The sequence below is a fragment of the Lutra lutra genome, chromosome 9, assembly GCF_902655055.1.
Source record: "Lutra lutra chromosome 9, mLutLut1.2, whole genome shotgun sequence".
NCBI classification, from domain to species: domain Eukaryota; kingdom Metazoa; phylum Chordata; class Mammalia; order Carnivora; family Mustelidae; genus Lutra; species Lutra lutra.
This window is the reverse complement of record NC_062286.1, coordinates 24111088-24124231: the sequence shown is the minus strand read 5'-3', so window position 1 is coordinate 24124231 and position 13144 is coordinate 24111088. Positions and strand designations below refer to the sequence as shown.

The 13144-nt window shown below is 47.3% G+C and overlaps 1 long non-coding RNA gene across 1 annotated transcript; it reads right to left on the bottom strand.

The window, feature by feature from the left end:
• Window positions 1-643: 643 nt before the first annotated feature.
• LOC125109394 (uncharacterized) lies at window positions 644-7757 on the bottom strand. Its single transcript, XR_007130214.1, has 3 exons — window positions 7413-7757; window positions 3831-4024; window positions 644-822 (listed from the first exon to the last, which is right to left on the bottom strand). It is a non-coding gene; the product is annotated as an uncharacterized LOC125109394 (long non-coding RNA).
• Between the last annotated feature and the right edge of the window lie 5387 nt (window positions 7758-13144).

Below are 13144 nucleotides of genomic sequence, written 5' to 3'. Positions count from 1 at the left end.
GCCCAGCATTTCTACCTAACACCTTAGACACGTTCACAGTGGTGACACACCGCCTCCAACTGATAGACCCAGGGCTCCATTCGGTGTGCTGTGAAGGTGGGAGACAACAACGTGGGTTTTTCTCTCAAGTACCTGTGCTTGTGGTCACCCATGGGAACCGTTCCTGGCTTACTTCAGACTCCTCCACAGAGTGGTGCCCAGCACCTTACATGAGGTAGGCATTTAGTTGTTACTTGTTGAATGAATATATCCCCATGACATCTTTTCTTTAATCTATTTAGTTTGATCATGTCATTGAGACCAAAGACCCCTTAAAGCATTCATTTCTAGAAATATTTATCGAGGGGTGCCTGCGTGGCTCAGTCGTTGAGCGTCTACCTTCAGCTCAGGTCATGATCCCAGGGTCTGGGATGGAGCCCTACATGGGGCTCCCTGCTCAGCGGGAAGCCTGCTTCTCCCTCTTCCACTCCCCCTGCTTGTGTTCCCTCTCTCACTGTGTCTCTCTTTGTCAAATAAATAAAATTTAAAAAAAAAGGAAATATTTATCAAGAGCCTGCCATGTGACAGGAAAATTTCAAAAACAAAAGGAATGAGCAGAATTAACTCTATCAAATACTGACAGATCCAATAACAACATGGTGAGTCTGGAGAGGGAGAGTGACCCGCTGGGCAGACGAGAGCAGGTCCGGCCATCCGATGATAGTCTGTTGTCCCAGGGACTGTATTTGACCTCACTGCTAGGACGGGGGTCTGGGAAAGGCGAGGGTCTTGGTGCAACACATGAGTAGAGAAGATCTGCTGTGGGGTATTTTATGACAGTAACTGCAGAATCAGATAATTAGATTTGTCAACTGGGGGCCTCCCCACAAAAGCTCTAACCTTGTGCCTGAGTCTGCTCAGGCGGCTGTCACAACAATATCACAGATTGGGGCTGCTTAAACAACTCGCATTTATTCCTCCCCATTCTGGAGGATGGGAAGTCCAAGACTGAGGCCCCGGGGGGATGTGGTCCTTAAGTGCACCGCATCAGAGAGGAAACATACCTTCCCTACATTTCTCCAAGCCCCCGGAGTGTGGTCCTGCCTCCTCTCCAGTTCGACTGGCAAAGGAAGCAGGTACCAAGGATCATTCCTGGGGCCAGGGGTCAACCAGCTCGCAGTGCATTGATTTTTACCTTCTCACCCCATCATCAGAGGACCTCTCTCCATCCTCCCCTACCCCAGCCTCCTTCATCACCAAGGAATGGGGCAAAGTGTCCAGGATGTGTCCTATCCCTTTTCTCCCTCCCCTACAAGGCCCTGCTTTTCCTGGGCCAGGAGGAGGTAGCAGGACTCAGCAGGCCTTTGGTACTGTGAGTGTCTGGCTCAGAGGAGATGAGGGCCCTCAGGCTCTCTGTTCTTTCTGGAGAACACAGAAGGAAAACAGGGAGGTGTACTCAGCCACCGTGCTTGCCTCCCAGCAGGAACTGCGGCCCGCGCTCTGCCTCCAGCTGCCTCCATCATGCTGTGTGGCTGGCTCTCTGGTCCTCAGGGGTGCTCCCTGGTTTCACAGCTCTGCCACAGTGGGGGCAGACCCGCTGACACGTCCTCACTCTGAGGCTGGATCTGGTGTGCACGCCTGTGTTGAGGGGCCCCAAAGCCTCAGGCATGAGATGGGAAAGGTCGCTGGCCCTCCTACAGAAGACCCTCACCTGCTGACCTTGAGGCCATTGCATCGCAAGGGTGCTTATGGACAGGGTGGGCTGGGGTCAGCAGGACAGCAGAGTGAGCAAGCTGGCAAGCTTGGGTCAGGCTCCCTTTCTTCTAAGTGGCAAATAGGTCATTTGGAAGAAACCTAGAAACCCTTCCCTAAATGGTGCCTCACAGTCACGGCACCCTTCCCGGGGTCTTTGCTTTAAGCCCAAGAACAGGAGAGCCACGGAGGAACTGTACCCAGGCCTGCCTGGAAACTTGCTGAAGGCAGTGAGGCGGGACTCTGAGCCACTTTGCGGGCTGCCTGGCTCCAGGAGGAAGAGGCCTGCTCCGAGCTGATTCTTGAGACTGGCTATTCCCCTGGGACCCCCTTCAGCTCTGCCTGAGGAGCAGGGGCCTGAGGTGGCTGGCCTGTTTGCAGACCAGTCTGACCTTTCCTTTGACCCAACTGGTATGTACCCAGGGCTTGAAGGAGAAAAATGCTGGTATGGCCGGACCAGAAAATGGTCCAATGGTGCCCCCTGCTGTTCACATGCTAGACGGCATGGATTTGCAATGGAAATGCCAATCTGCCCTTTCTCACTTGCAAGACTTTTTTTTTTTTTTTTTTTTTTAAGCACTGTGTTAGTTCACTGTTGCCGTGTGACAAATGTGTGGCTTCCAACAAACAATTTATTAGCTCCCCCTGCTTCTAGGGCTCGGAAATTTGGTTTGGCTGGGCAGTTCGGGCTCCAGGGCCCCCATGAGACAACCATCAGATGCTAGCCAGGCCTGCAGCCATGTCCCAGTTCGAAAGGTGCCAGGGCCGTGGACTCTCGTGGTTGGCAAGGTGGCACCAGCGGTTGACAGGAGACCTCAGCACCTCTCCACAGGGGCCTTTCTAACGTCTGCGCAACCCCAGGACATGTCGCTGACTCCCCCGCAAGGCAAACCATTCAAGAAGCTGCCGTGGGAGCTGCAATGGCATTTCCGACTTGGCCTTGCAAGGCACGCAGTCACTTGCACGGTATTCACGCTAATTCCCATGAGCTGTGACTCGGTGTGGGAGGAAACTACACAAGGGCACACATTCCCGACAGTGAGGCTCCCTGGGGACCAGTGAGGACCCTGGCTATAGTAAGGACCGACCGTGTGCTATGTAGCACATAAATAATATAGAACAATCGTGGCCTACAGTTGGCAGTTATTTCATGCTAAGTACTTTCCCCGAATTAGCTCATTTATCTTCACCACAACCTGACAAGTTTGGTCCTTCTGTTACCCACTGGAGAGAGGAGGAAATGAGGGCTTGGGGAAGTTAGGTACCGGGGTTGCGCAGACAGTAAGGGGTTGATTGAGTGTTCGAGACTTTCATCTGTGTTCACTATGCTGAAATGCCTCCCTAGGCATTTCGAGCCAACAGCCAAGCAGGTGGGCACAGAGAGCTCAAACAACATGGTCAAGGTTACTGAATCAGCAAATCGCAGAGTCAGGGTTTGAATAGAGACCTGACGCCAGAGCCCATGCTCTGCCCAGCCCACTGCATTGCTCTGGAATGGGGGAGAGGGACAGAGAAAGGAGAGAACACGAAGAACAGAGTAATGAGTCCATCCAGGGCCTCTAAGCCGATCAGAAAGGATGCTCCCTTCTGGGCACTTAGCTCTGCAGATGCTTTTGGACTTGGCAGGCTCTCCCTACTTTCTTCCTGGTCAGGGCAACATCTGAGTGTGGCACCCATCAGGCAGGAAGGGAACAGGTAGCCAAATGGGACAGAGGTGGTTATAGTGTACAAGGGTGGCTGTAGGGACTAGAGATGGGGAGAAAAAAATAGAGAAAAGAAGAAGAGAGAGAACAAAATTAGGAGATGAGGGGGGAAGAAATGGCAAAGGAAAACCAGACCAAGTATGTGGGGTCTGTTGTGTCCTCCTAGGTAGATGGTCAGAACTTTCTCTAGGAGTGGCTGGGAGCTCCAGCATGACTAGCTGGGGACGCAGAAGATCAAGTGCGTGGGGTCCTAGGACTCCAGTTCACCAGCTCCTCCAGCCGAGGAAACCCTACCTCCCAGTAAAATGTCAGCAGGGTGAGCAGTGTCTTGGGAAAACCAGAGACCCAGTCCGGATGGTAATAGAGTATCAGAGAGCGGATTGACAGATTGATCACCTCGAGATAAAACTGGATGGTGCCACTGGCGGCTTCACTGTTGCACTTCCCTCTGTAGTTCGATCCCCAAAATGGATTAATTGGCAGGTTCTGCTTTGTTGGTGGCCATTGATCAATTCACGTCTGCTTGCCTGAGTTTGAATTTGTCAAGGATGACTTCCGCACCAGGACCCGGAGTTGGAATGCACCCGGAGCTGCTGATCATTTGAAGTGTTCAAAGGTTATGAGAGCTGGAGGCAGAGATCATGGATGGGAGTCCTAGTTTTAGCAGCAGCTCTAGAGGAGGGATCCCCGCCCCTCCGCGCCAATAACCTCAAGCCCAGCCACCCCCCCCCCCCCATGTCACTTGATCTGCCTCTCCTAAAAGCCTCCCAGAGGCCAGTCCCTGGCAGGAGGATGAAGCAGAAAAAGCACCTCCTCCTCCCTCCGGCCTCTCCCCACTCCAATAAGATCTCACAGTTGTCAATTGGTTTTCCAAAAAACAGATGTTTATTTTTTTAAAGAATATTTTATTTATTTATTTGAGAGAGAGTGTGCGCACATGGACAGGAGCAGGAGGAGGGGCAGAGGGAGAAGCCCACTCCCTGATGGGCAGAGAGCCCGGCTGGATCCCAGGACCCGGGGATCATGACCTGAGCCGGAAGGCAGACGCTTAACTGGCTGAGCCACCCAGGTGCCCTCAAAGAATAGATGTTTATTTCACCCTTCTGCGTATATGTATACTCTTCCAGTGCTTTCCATCCGCTTACACCGTAACATTTAAATTCCTGAGGACCACAACTTGGGGCTTTCAGAGTCTGCCTGGTTACTGCCTTTTTAGCTTGATCTTCCAGCAAGTCCGGTGTACTCCCTTACCTTTGGGCTTTTGTTTATGTGTTACTTTTTATTAAAAGGTTGCCCCTCCCCCCACCACGGGGCGGTGGGAGGGGGAGGGTGCACCTGGGTGGCTCAGTTGTTAAGCATCTGCCTTGGCTCTCTGCTCAATGGGGAGTTGGCTTCTCCCTCTGCCTGCTGCTCTGCTTGTGGTCTCTCTGTCAAATAAATAAAATCTTAAAAAAAAGTTCTCCCATTTTGAAGGGGTGGGGGGTGGGAGGTTGGGGGCACCAGGTGGTGGGTATTGTAGAGGGCACGGATTGCATGGAGCACTGGGTGTGGTGCAAAAATAATGAATACTGTTATGCTGAAAAAATAAAAAAAAATTATAAAAAAAAAAGTTCTCCCTCTCTACACCGTACTCTTCTTTCTTTCTTTCTTTTTTTTTTTGGTACTCTCCTTTTCAAATTTCAGTCTGATTGATTATCCAACCATTCTGCACCCTGAAATTCTACTTCAGTGCTTCCCAAGCGTATCCACATGTTGGATCACCTGGGGTGATTTGAAAAACATCCTGATGCCCACTACACCCCCCACCAAACCTTCACAGGCTGTGACTTCATTGATCTGGAATGTGGTCTGGGCTTGAATTTTTCAAAGATCCCCAGGTGATTGTAATATGCAGATCAGTTCTGGGACCACCGCCCCACCCTGTACCACATACTGTAACAGCCCTTGAGGATTTAGGGGTAAAAGTTGGTTTAGACTAGATATTTAGTGTAGAAGGAGAAATCCATCAATAAATATGTAATTGCCCAACAATATGTGCAAGAGTTACGAAAGACTCAAGGCACATTACTCTCGGGAAGGGAGAGGAAGTACACGTAACCCCACTAGGGAGATTGAGGGGTGGGTGGCCAGAGCCGCTGAGTCTTCAAGGACAAGAAGGGTTGTTCCAGCCAAAGAGGGAGGTGGGTACCCTACTCAGAGGGAAAACTGAGACAACACAGGAAGCTAGAGAGAGCGAGTCACTTTCAGGGGTGAACAAAAGCTTAGTGTGACTGTAGCTTTGGGGTAGTTAGGCTGGAGAGCCAGACGGGGCCATGAAGGGAGCTGGGAGTACAGAGTCAATAAAGTGGGGGTCAGGGATGTGACCTCGTCACACTTACTAGTTGGGAATGCCCAGGAGGTAGGGCAGTTGGTGAACTGGGAGGGGAGACAATAGGAACCAGGAGGGAGGCCTTCCCTTCTTTGGAGGAGTCTCCCTTATACCTTCCCCACCTGCACACCGCAGCCCACATCCGACCCCCTTATCTTTGTGCCCCCGGCCCATAGCGAGGTGCCTGGTGAAGAGTGAACACTCATGCCTCACCCCACATGGTACAGTAGAGAAAGCACAGACTCCAGAGTCAGACCACCTTGATTCAAGACCCAGTTCCACTCTTTACAAATGGTGTGATATTGAGGAATTCAGCCACATTCTCTGGACTTACTTTTCTCCACCATAAAATGGAGAAAATGTCAAACACATAAGGTTATTTTGAGAATTAGAAAAAAAAAAGTATGTGGTTTTGGGAGTGTAGTTCCCAGAACAGCAGCTTCGGCAACACCTGGGACAGTTGGAAATGCGAATTCTTGGGCCTCACCCAAGACCCCCCCCCCAACCCAGGGATTCTGGGGCACAGCCAGCATCCAGTGTCGGAGAACACCCTCCAGCTGATTCTAATGCACGCGCAAGTTTGAGAAACACTAGTGTGTCAAAACTGCTTCACTCCTGGGCTTGCTTTTCTGGAAGCCTACACTACTCCTGAATAGTGGAAAAACCCACCCCGCCAACCAGCTCCGGCCTCTGTTCCAGCTCCTCCCTTTGCAATTCTCCCCAAGTTGGTCATTGTAGATGGGAGGCTCCGGAGGCCAAACTTTGAAATCAGGATATCTGCGGGGCGGGGGTGGTGGTGTGCACAACAGCTTTGTGTGCATGTGTACATATGTGCATGCACAGATTTTTTACCTCTAAGTAAAACTGTGTGACCTTGACCTCTGAGAATGCATAGGTTTCCTTGTCTGTCAATGGGAGTAATAGTACTTACAGGCTAAGCCAAATCCCTTTCCACATACAGACTCATTTTATCCTTACAACAGCCCCACGAAGCTAGAACAATTATCACCACCATTTTAGAGATGAGGGAGTGAAGGCACAGAAAGCCTAAGTAACCTGCCTAAGGGCACCCAGCTGTACGGGTTAGAGCTAGGCTTCAGGCAGGGGCCCTTTGGATCAGGGTCCACGCTCTTCTGCCTCCCAAGGCTGCTTTGAAGACGTCAGTGTGTCCGGCCTTTAACCTACTCCCCTTGGGCTCTCTGTTGTGTTGAAACACTTCACCCTGACCCCGGTTTCTCTGCTACTTACGATGACAACTCGGCTTAGTTCATTTCACCTCTCCTGGCCTTAGTTGCCAAATGTTTAAAATGCGCCGTGGGCTAGATTAGGGCTGTGAGCTGGACCCCCAAGGCCCCAAAGAATAAGCTGTGTTTGGCTCTTGATCTGAGTCAAAAGTGACGGTCTTGAAATGATATGTGCTCTGGCTCTCCACTCTGCAGCCCCCCACCCCAGTAGTCTCTCACAGGCCCACCCGCCTCCCCTTAATGAACCCCCCAGCTTCCAAAGGCACTTGAGTGTGAGATCACTCATTGGAAAATGCCTAAATCTGAGGGCCTGTGAATTTACAGTCCCCACCCCACCCTGCTCCTCCAACTTAAAGAATACTTTACCTGGGATGTTTCTTGTGCAAAGAAGGCCGTGAGCCTTGGCTTGTGCCTTTATGGATGTCTTCTACTTGGCATGGCTGCCAGGTGTGAGCCGTGTTCATTTTCATTGCCACGTGCCCTGGTAATGTTGATTTATGTTTGCTTCTGGAAGGGAGACAGATGAAGCTTGTTTCAGAATGGGAGGTTAATCCAATTTCAGAATCCATCGCACTTACGGAGATGATTTGTTGTTTTCATTTCTCTGGAAGTTTCCGTCTGTTCCAACTTAGGAATGAATCAGTTGCTGGAAGAAGGAAGGACCTTCATGAGCTTCTGCGCCCGTGTTGGATACCTGTCATCTCCCACAGCAGGGATACATTCAGTATGGATAAAGTAGCTTGGAGCATTTTTTTTTAAAGATTTTATTTATTTATTTGTTAGAGAGAGAGAGAGAGAGAGTGCAAGCACAGGCAGACAGAGAGGCAGGCAGAGGCAGAGGGAGAAGCAGGCTCCCTGCTGAGCAAGGAGCCTGATGTGGGACTTGATCCCAGAACACTGGGATCATGACCTGAGCTGAAGGCAGCCGCCCAACCAACTGAGCCACCCAGGCATCCCAGCTTGGAGCATTTTTTACCGGGCTTCACAAATGTCCTTCATCTGGCTGCCCGGAAGTGGGCGCCAGGTGTCCTCGACTGTTAGCTTATTGTCTTACAGGGAACAGGTGCTCAAACATTGGCCAATGGATGCATGAATGCGCAGACACTTTCTAGCATCTGGAGGCGATGCGAACTAACTCACTGAATCTCACTCAATTTAGAGGAATGTATCTTATTTTTAGAACACTGTGTGACTTGTAAAGAAATTTCACACACATTCTCCATAGATTATTTTCCATATTTTAAAGTTGAGGAAACAAGGCTCCAGGAAGTTAACTAACAGCAAAGACACACTGTGGCCGTCAGTTTTCTAGGACTCTGGTTACCCTTTTCAAAATAAAAGCTAATATTAAAAAATAGCTGTTGAAAAACTTGCTTAAAGCTGTGGAAGCTGAAGCTTATTAGATACTAAAACACAGCAGAAATCACTTATCACAAAAACTGGAAACAATACCATCTTTCTAATCTTTGTAGTTTCCAAGCATGTTCTCACATCTGATTTCCTTTGGCCCGCACAAAACTCTCCCCCGTTGGAGTAAAATCCTCTCTCATCCAGGTGAGCCCATTCTAAAAGACTGCCCCCTCCCCGCCATCCCATGATCTTTCCAGAAGACAGGTCAGACCGACAGGAACTGAACTTGCATACTTGTGCCATCTACTGGTGCTTTTCTGGTAGCGTGAGTTCCAGCGGATGTTCTATTAAAAAAACATTTTCTGCAGTGTAAACTTCAGCCGGGCCACTCGGATCATTTTACTCATTATCCGTCAAGTCCTTGAAAACACTCAACCGTTGAGACTCACTGTCTAAGGAGCCTGCTTTAAAACAGGACCTAGGATTTACTCAGGAAAGGGTTTGAAAATCTTCAGATTCCTGCCCACATTTGGCAGGTTTTGGAAATGGCTCTGTGAACCTTCCAATTGGCTTGGAAGCTGGGGGACGGGAGATGGCTTAGGTAGGGAGAGGGAAAGCACAGAATCTTCATGTGGTCAGAGTAAGGCCTCCACTTTGCCATTGTTTTTCTAGAAGGGCTTACAGGTAGAGCGGGTTGGCTGAGAAGGTAGTGTGGCCAGGTGCTGACCGCTCACTCCATGGGACCTCAAAAGCTGGTGGAAGTGAAATTCTGGGAACAGCTAAAGCCACCACCCACCCACCCCCGCCCCGGACCCAGGGGCACACCACGTGGGGTCTCCCAACTGCACCAGTCCCTAAAACCCTCTGGCCAATCTTCGGGAACATAAATACCTCCTTTCCCAAAGTTGGGCTTTGCTCTGGGGATGTTTTTAAATGATTAGATGGAATTGGTTTTTGTACTTTGCTTTAAATCCAGGGACAAGAGATGACTTGTTCATCGCTAGGGCAAATCCACAGAGGACGATTAAAATGAGATGACTTGGTATATAAAACCATTTTTCTCATGATCTTAGGACTCTTTTAAAAATTGGACTAACCTCATTAGAGCACTAGCGTGAAATAGGCTAAGCCTAACACCGGAGAGAGAAAATTTGGTTTGAAAAGGTCAACACCTGTTAGTGAAAAAAAAAAAAAATTTTTTTTTTTTTGTTTAAGATTTTATTCATTTGAAAGAGAGAGAGAGATAGAATGAGCAGGGGGAGAGGCAGCAGGAGAGGGAGAAGCAGGCTCCCCACTGAGCAAGAAGCCCAACATGGGGACTCAATCCCAGGATCCCAGGATTATGACCTGAGGTGAAGGTGATAGTTTAACCATCTGAGCCACCCAGGTGCCCCACTGTTAGTGAAAATTCTTGCAGGATTCTCCAAAATTACACTGTCTGGCCAGGGGGGAAAATGGAGGCTTTTTATTTCTTCATTTACCTTATCACTGAGGTTGTATTCACTGAACCTTTTACCCTTGCTTCCTTTTGTTCCATGGTAGGAGAAAAATAGGAGCTTTGACAGTTTTTGAAAGCAAAGTAAAATGTTGTAGCAGATTATGAAATGTTCCTTATGGTAAAAGGTAAAGATGGTAACATTTGATAAACAGCAGATTTTTAGCCCTAATTTGTCATAAAGGTGTATCAAGACCAGGAAGGATTTAAAGAATTTTGAGAGCATTCTGGCCATTCATTAGAGTAAAATTAGAGTAAATTCTGAAGGACTGTGAAGGTTTACAGGGAAAAAAGTATAGATACATTTACATAATACTTCACAGGTTTTTAGGCCATGTATTTCACTATGTTTTAACAAGAATCATTTAAGATAAGACTTGTTTTATGATTCATACTTGAGAAAACAAAGGTTAAGAGGTTAAGTCACACACTTCCCTAAGTCATATAGTAAATCACACTCCATACTGAAGACAGGCCTTTTTTTTTTTTTTTAAAGATTGTATTTATTTATTTGACAGAGAGAGACACAGCAAGAGAGGGAACACAGCAGGAGGAGTTGGAGAGGGAGAAGCAGGCTTCCGGGATCATGATCTGAGCTGAAGGCAGACGCCTAACGACTGAGCCACCCAGGTGCCCCGAAGACAGGCCTTTCAAGTCTAGTGACTTTTCTAGAAACTTTCTACCAAGAGAATTTTCCCCTCCTTTAAAAAAGTGTATCTTAGAAAAAAAGTTTAACTGTTGTACTTACTCATTTTTAAGGATCACTTTTTTTTTTAAAGATTTTATTTATTTGACACAGAAAGAGAACACAAGTAGGCAGAGAGGCAGGTAGAGAGAGAGAGGGAGAAGCAGGCTCCCCGCTGAGCAGAGAGCCCAATGTGGGGCTTGATCCCAGGACCCCAGGATCATGACCTGAGCCAAAGGCAGAGGCCTTAACCCACTAAGCCACCCAGGTGTCCCTAAGGATCACTATTTTTAAGCAAATGGAAATCATATTACTCCTTTTCTTGTTCATGCTTCTCTTTTGGCCTCTTTTTGAGAAACACCTGTTTGTACAGGTGGTAACATACCATAAACCATACATTGCAGTAGCCCCCTCCCCCTTACCACAAAGAATACATCCAATGCCCCCGTTGATGTCTGAAACTGTGGATAGTACCAAACCTTATACATACTGTTTTTTCCTATAAAGTTTTAAAAAAAATTTTTTGAAAGATGTTATTTAACAGAGAGCACAAGCAGGGGGAGTAGCAGATGGAGAGGGAGCAGCAGGCTCCCTGATCAGCAGCGAGCCCAGTGTGAGGCTCATCATGACCTGAGCCAAAGGCAGCCACTTAACTGACTGAGCCACCCAGATGCCCCTATAGTTTATAAATTAGGCACAGTTAGAGATTAATAATATAACAATTCTAAGATACTATAATGAAAGCTACATGAATATGGTTTCCCTCAAAATATAATATACCGTTCTCACCCCTCCTCTTTTTGTAATGATGTGCGATGGTAAAATGCCAACATGACCAGAGGAAGGGAGGTGGATGACATAGGCGTTGTGACATAGGGCAGGCTAGCCCTGACCTCTGACTATATGTCAGGAACTCACCTGCTTCCTGACCAGGATTGACCGCAGGTGACTGAAACCACAGAAACGGAGACCATGGATAAGGGGAGACTATTGTATTGAGTTTGAATAACTCTTTGAAGAGTGACGGTCATGTATTTGCAGATGAGTTATGTTTGCAATTGTGTAAAAAATATGGGTTTCTTGGCTCCACCTCAGAGGCCAATCCAGTATTGGGGCAGGCATAATTCACTATTTAACAAGCCTCCCGGGTGGTCAGATTACAGATGTTAAAAGCCTAAATATGTAGAGTGTTGTTTAGCACCTTAAAGGTGCTTTGGAATGTGTATTTTATGCCATAATATATAAAAGTTTCAATGTGCTAAGTCCCACTATTCTAAAAGAAGCCATACAATTCATACTCAATTTTAGATGGGTATGCATCCTAAAGTTTCCTTTTAGTTCTACTTTATTTCTAGAATAATTTTCATACCAGTGCAAAGTGCTAGCCTAACAGGAGTTTTTCAGTATAATCTTGCTCTACTCCCAATTCACACCTTCCTTGCCTAGGTTTTATATGGCTCCTGGTGGGAAGCTGGTGTTAAAAACAGGCATGCAGGGACGCCTGGGTGGCTCAGTTGGTTAAGCAGCTGATCCCGGCGTCCTGGGATTGAGTCCTGCATCGGGCTCCTTGCTCGTCAGGGAACCTGCTTCTCCCTCTGCCTGCCATTCTGTCTGCCTGTGCTCGCTCTCTCTCCCTCGCTCTGACAAATAAATAAATAAAATCTTTAAAAAAAACAGGCATGCAATAAATGGATGTCTATTTAAACTGAGATATTTTTATAACTGGTATGGAACCATCATAAACAGGTCTCTGATTTTTTTTTTTTTTCAACTGGTAGTTTCCCAATACAGCTGGATCCAAACTATCTGTGGACTGATTTTGGCCTGGGGCTGGGGCCACCACTGTCCTGAAGCATCCCCAAAGACTTTTATGAATAGATGAACTTAGAAAACAGACATGCCACTATTTTTCTCCTCCAATCCAAAAGTAGCCACTTACAAGGGTAACTTAAATTGTTACAGTAATTATTAACAAATGCTTAACCCCCAAAATACTGACTTTAGGTTCTCCTTAAATAAAAGCACTCACTATTTAAAATCAAAACAAATTAAGGCCGCTGTCTTCTAAAATGAAGAGGAAGGGTTCTGAAGTCTTCAAAGATTAAAGCTTAACCTGTACACCCCACAGCAACCCAGTCATCATGGGATATACTCTCCCCTGTATTTGGTCAACCTTTTCATCCCCAAGCAAAATCATTCCCATTAGTGCTTTCCCAGCCCCAGTGAACAGTGTATTTGCTTCCTATGAAAAGCCAATCTGACTGCATCGTCCATGTTGCTTTTTCTTTTGTTTTGCATATGTTAAGTTTTTAAAAAGAAGGCACAGAGGACCTCATTGTTCATTGTGGTACCTGCCAGTCACCTAGGTTAACCTAGTGATAGGACATTCTTTTGTTCCTATGTACTAAACTGTAGTTTGTCAGTGTCTGATGCAAAATCATCAAACAGAAGCTAATAGTGGTGAATTCAGTATCTCCTGGTATAGATTAGGTAAAGTTAACTAAGCCAGAATGTCACCTTATCACTAACCGAAGAAAGCCATAGCTACTCAAAGGTATGACAAATATG